Raw genomic sequence first — 6,000 nt, 5'->3', positions numbered from 1 at the left:
AAAAAGAAGAGAAAGAACGCTCTGAGGAGGCCACTGAAACAGGCACGCAAAGACACAGATGAATAAGTTCATCTACCTCGCTGAAGAGAGCTCTTGTTTGTGGATGGAGCTTACTCAATATCCATGCCACCTTTCACCGTGGTGCACCGAGACTCCCCGATAACACTATGCATAATTTTAAGCTGAAGATTGAGGCGGCCCGTGTTCAGCTCCTTGGGAAACTCACGGTAATATTCAGCTACTTAATATGGCATATTGTCGTACCATAAAGCTAGCGTCATAGGATATCTCCCTCAGGTTTGTTTTGTTAATTTGTTTAGTTTTTGTTTAGATCTCCCAGGTCTAATGTAACATTTTTTAGTGCATATAGAATAATAGACAGGGGGACGGAGAGCTTCTTTTTTTTCTGATCGTGAGTGGTATGACACATAAATACGCGTGCTTTCCTGCAGGGGGTGCTGCCGCACCCCCAGCACCCCCACTTCCCACGGCTATGTTTCCCACCAGCGGAGCTAGTTGGCTAGTTCAAACGTTTGCCAACTTAATAAAAGCTTAAAGGGGTGGTTCAGGATTTTGGACATAGGACCTCATTTCCAAGTAAGCAAGTGTGATATTTATCAGTGGAGACCGTTTTCAACACGTTTCATCCAGTCCTTCTAATTGCAGAGTTCGCAGGTGCTAGGCTAGCGCAAGTCAACGGTATGTGCTAGCCTGCCACTAAAAACAGTCTTACCCACTCCAAAGTACACCCGAGGCAAATAAATTATAACGCCAGACTATCGATGTAAATGTCTGTTTTGATAGTGTTATTTCTAACGTTATTCTATCCTTGCATTTCAACGATCGCATTACATTTTGAGGGACTAGTTTCTTAGCAGCGGCGGAATTATACTGGCTCTGGTTAGTAGTACTGCACTGAAAAGTAAACAGTAAAGCGCACTCCAATGGGGATACCTAGTAGTAGCCTTGGTAATATCAGTCCGCCGCTGAGATGCAAAATGACTACTACCAACTTCAGGGACCAAAGTATAACTATTGCAACGCGATGCGAGGGTAGTTGTATTTCTCACACTATTCTATCAACACAGACATTTACATCGATTGTCTGGAATTTGCCTCGGGTGTACTTTGGAGTGGGTAAGACTGTCTTTAGTGGCAGGCTAGCACATACCATTGACTTGCGCTAGCCTAGCACCTGCGAACTCTGCAATTAGAAGGACTGGATGAAACGTGTTGAAAACGGTCTCCACTGATAAATATCACACTTGCTTACTTGGAAATGAGGTCTTATGTCCAAAATCCTGAACCACCCCTTTAACTCGTGTCACACTGTACGCCAGCAGCAACATCCATCTTATTTGTTTTCAAGTAGCAGGGAATTCAAGCCAAACCGTTGCAACTCTGCCATCAATCATTATGTTAAGCCCACCTAACGACTCTATACACGATTTCATTGGCCTGATTAAGTTTCGATTTCTGGAGCTCACAAGCCAACGGAGAGTTGCTAGACTAGCCCTGGCAGCAAATGTAATTCGCTGCCGCTAGGGGCGCGTCTAGATTTCTAGGCTAGGTAGTACTATAACTGTACCAAGTTCCGTGCTTTCTGCAAAAACTGAACGATTCAGGTAAAAATCTGGCCTTAACCGCTGTACTAATATGTGAGGCCCAAGTTGAAGTAAAATAATTAATTAAATTCTATCCATGACGAATGCGGAGCAGCCAAGTGAAATACCAAGTGGATGGACAGCCTACAGTAACTGTGGACAGTTTACAAATCCGAGAGAACGAGTTTCAAAAACCGAGGAGCAGTTTACAAATCCGAGAGCACGGTTTTGAAAACTGTGGGCACATTTTACAAAACCGAGGGAACAGTTTAGAAATCTGTTATCTCAGATTTGTAAACTGAGGTAACAGTTTAGAAACCTGTGGGCACAGTTTAGAAATCCTAGGGAACAGTTTACAAATTACTTTTATTTTTTACACACCTGACCCTACCAGGGCTCCTAGGAATCCACCAGCCACAGTGGCAGGTGGAAAACATATTTAATGTCCATCCCTGAAACAGCGTGGAACCACCTTAACCGTAATGGACAAACTACTATCTCATTAGAGCTTAAACGAAAAAAAAAAAGAAAATGTAATTTGCACCAATGTGTTGGAAAAGACAGATTGATACGGAACCCGGGAGGCGCCTCATTGCAAGACTTTTTTTAGTATATTGAGAGAACATGCGCTCGTTTGACTAAATCGGCTGCCACAAGACCACAGTCACCATCTCGAACGAACCTCATGACTTTTATTTTGGAACATTGGTACAATTTGGCCGGAAGCTGTATTTCTCAAGGAAACTATGGTGGCGATTTAATATAGCGAGTTAATTGCCCTATTTCTTCATCTTCATACTGTTTGGCGCATGTGACTTATTGAGCGACATGGCTTTACAGTAGGCTATCTCTGACAATATTAAATATTTTTCAATTACCAACGCTAGAGTGCCTAGAATATGTCATGTCGGCCGGCATCGCAATTTTAAGGCTGAATAGCTAACGTTAACATTATTCTCATCTGTCATATGCTATAACTTGACCTTATCGTTAGAATCTAGGTGAAAAAATGAATCATGCCTCTCTGATGATTCCTCGGACGGTGCATGACGTTACAGGAGTAACGTTAAATCCTGACAGATCCTGAGGATTCCAGCTCGAGGTTAGTTTATTTCATTTTATCGTAACGTTATCAAATGAGCATTGTCAGCGTTATGTTTTTCCCTAGCCACCTAACGTAGTCTGCTATTGTTATCCAATTTGCAAATAAATAGATAACTAAATAAACAAAGATACGGTCCTCTAATGTTAGCTTTCCTTTGAGGACTGTAACGTTAGCTGCGAACATAGGGGATTAGACCCAGTCCAACCAATATTTGGCGTTATATGCAACAAAGTTCCGTATTGTAAAGCAAATCTCTTCATTTCCGGCATACAGCTGACCTGTATGACTAGGGTCACACCGTATGTCTTAATGCTCAATTGTAATTAATTACCCAAATCCGATTTTTTTTGTGTGTGGCTGTTGACATTGCTATTAACAGATTCCTACGCCAGTGTGGGGTGACAGTCCTGAACAGACCCGCATGCGCAAAACAACAACAAACGAACACACGCACAGCACACAGCTAGATTGACTGTCTGACTACTGGGGGTATTCCAGGTAGGCCTACTGTACGTGATTTAGTGTCAAACATGGAGAAAACGTAAATCAGAGTAAGTGGTAAACCTCCTAATAGAAGAGCTGTATGTAGGGATGGGCAGAACGAGGCTTTGTGAAACAACGAAACGTTCGAAGCAATTGCGCCGACACACGTAACTCCATAGTGACCACTAGTGATCTAGTGGCCAGTTTTCCTAACATCACATTTTGACCGTGAAGCACAACTGCTTCAGACGAAGAATATAAATAGCCAACATGGAACGCAAGATTTCGTCCATAGCCACGTGGTTCAGTGGTTAACACACTTGCATTCGGCCGGAGCGGCCGGTGTTCGACTCCCTGCTGGTGCTTAGAAATTTCAGGCTAGTAGGCCTATATGCGTTCAGTAACTAGAACATTTTTATATCTGCCAGTTAGATGTTTTGTTATTTCAGTTTCATAGTACATTATCCTTTGGAATATGCTGGAGAGTTAAATGTTACAATGGTTTTAAAATGTAGGCTATGCTTATGGCCCAGGGTTTTTTTTGGGAACATATTGAAGGGAAATAAAGGATACATGTGAAGCAGGTTAGACTAATCAGGTACAACATGGGAAAAATAAACAACACATTTTTTGTATGTCAACATACATTTTTATTTAGGAATAACAGTTGTTCTGCCGTCTTGGCATTTAATCTGTTTCTTGTTTTTGAATAAACCTCCCCAGCCTTGGAAAACAAGGCACACTTGTTGCTGGCATGCACAAATATTTTTTTGCCATCACAGTTAGGTTTGGATAAACCACTCTCCTCTCCTGCCAGTATTTCAAAGGGGCAGCTGTTCTTGAAATAAAGGCATCAGTCATATATTTTTTTTACTTCTGCTACTATCTAAATATTAACGTCACTAGACTATATCTATCTAAATTATCGCTCACTGTCTGTCTCTAGCCTGTCAATTAATCTATATCACTAACCTATCAATCACAAGAATGCACTATAAATCGCTATATGTCTCTATGTCGCTATATCTCTCAAAATCTCTCTCCTCACAAAAAACCCACAAAGATAGGATGTGTTTGAATGACTTTTGAGCATTCTGGGATTTAGATCAAACAGGTGTTTACTCGGGTAATTGGCTCGCGCGGCAAGTGTGCCACCTGTCCAAACCAAATTGAAACACCACGAAGCCTCACTAAGCCATGGTCACGTGATATGGGCGTTTTGAACCACACTTTGAAGCACTGTTCGAAACACTTGCGTTTCGGAAGCTCGACACTGTTTCGAAACGTCAGCTTCGAGCGTTACATCCCTAGCTGTATGGCTTCATTCTCCTAACACAAAAATACCGTAGAGCTCTTGTTGTAGGAGGTTTACCATTTACTCTCATTTAACAAACCCAGGTTTGACACTAAACCACGTACTTGGAATGCCCCCCTGGTTCATTCATGCACACAGGAAGACATTTTTTCTCAGTTAAAACGTCATGGTGAATGTCATCTCATGTGGGAATAGGCTAATGGTGCGTTCATGGGCACGGGAAAAAACTTTTTTTCCCAGGGAAAACATCATCATTCACGTCACTTCATGTGGGAATAAACGTGCGTTCATGGACATCAGAAAACCCTTTTTCCCAGTGAAAACGTCATCATTCACGTCACTTTATGTGGGAATCAGAGGTGTAGTGGGATGTTGCCCAGTTAGGGGCTCGTCATCACTTTTGTCGTCACGTTGTAGTTCGTTTGTAGTCCATGTGACCTTTCATGTCCAACAGTTTTAATGTGAACTTGGGAATTTGCTGTTTTTGTCACTTGAAAGCTGCATATCTTTCTTTCACAAGCGTCTTAGGGTATGTTCAGACTTAGCATCTTTTTCTGACAAAAGAAGTTATGCAGAAAAAAAATCTGCCAGCGTTCTTGTTCCAAAAAGCAGCCGGAAGCGTTTTTTTTTTTTTTTGCGATAGGCAAAGTGACTAACGTTACGTGTGGGTACAAAATATCGCGGAAGAGAAAAATGGGGTTGGCTATTGCTTTTGGTATGTTATGGTAAAGTTGTCAAGTCAAACAATTCCCTATGACACTAAAACGAGTCTCTCGACCGGTGTTCTGTCACCTTCTCCATTTTTTACTTGTTGTCATGGGAAACCACAGGTCTCGGTAATCCGCTTTTAATCCGTGATTGGTCATCTGTAAAAAAGACAGCATGTATGTTGTTCTCCGCTAGAAGTTGAATTTTCTCAACTTCTGAGCTGCAGAATAAGATGGTTGCAGTCGCGTTTTAAAAGAAGCCGACGACTTTTTTGAAAACATGGTCTACTCCATAGTCTGAACGTACCCTTACACTACATTTTTAAGCAAATACAGTTTTTTATTTAAGATTAGTAAGCCTATGTTTTAACCTTTGTTGTGGCATCCATGTTTTTCACACATTCCGACGGCAAAAAAGCTTAACTAGAGTCGCAATTCAAAGACCGCTGTTCGCCAGCAGCAGCATCCATCTTCTTTGTTTTCAAGTAGCAAGGAATTCACGCGGAACCGTCGCAACTCTGCCGCAATTATGTGAAGCCCGTCCACCAACTTTATAACTTACACGATGTGATTGGCCTGAGTGAAGTTTGATTTTTCCAGCTCGCAAGCCAACGGAGAGTTGCTAGACTACCCTGGCTGCAAATTACATTTGTTGCCGCTAGGGTGCGTCTAGATTTCTAGGTTATTAGTGCAGTGGTTCTATAACTTTTTCTGTCATTCCCCACTTTGGAGGTGGGAAATTTTCAAGCCCCACCTGACCCCATCAACCTGGCAAAATGGTAACAT

The 6,000-nt window shown here is 41.9% G+C and overlaps 1 protein-coding gene across 3 annotated transcripts in view; it reads left to right on the top strand.

Annotated features, from left to right (window-relative positions):
- The first annotated feature begins 2,354 nt into the window (after nucleotides 1–2,354).
- mib2 (MIB E3 ubiquitin protein ligase 2) overlaps nucleotides 2,355–6,000 on the top strand; it is a 266,147-nt gene continuing 262,501 nt past the window's right edge. For 2 of the 3 annotated variants that reach the window (XM_076276717.1, XM_076276715.1), the window contains exon 1: nucleotides 2,434–2,706. The gene's annotated coding sequence lies outside the window, so the exon portion shown is untranslated. Of the gene's footprint in view, nucleotides 2,707–6,000 lie in introns of all 3 variants that reach the window. The other variant, XM_076276716.1, reaches the window with a different exon arrangement.

The sequence above is a fragment of the Alosa pseudoharengus genome, unplaced genomic scaffold (assembly GCF_046254945.1).
Source record: "Alosa pseudoharengus isolate Yale_2024_CS ecotype anadromous, Long Island Sound unplaced genomic scaffold, YU_APseudo_1.1 YU_APseudo_1.1_scf_9, whole genome shotgun sequence".
NCBI lineage: Eukaryota > Metazoa > Chordata > Actinopteri > Clupeiformes > Clupeidae > Alosa > Alosa pseudoharengus.
The sequence above is the reverse complement of the archived record's forward strand: the minus strand, read 5'-3'. Positions and strand labels throughout refer to the sequence as shown.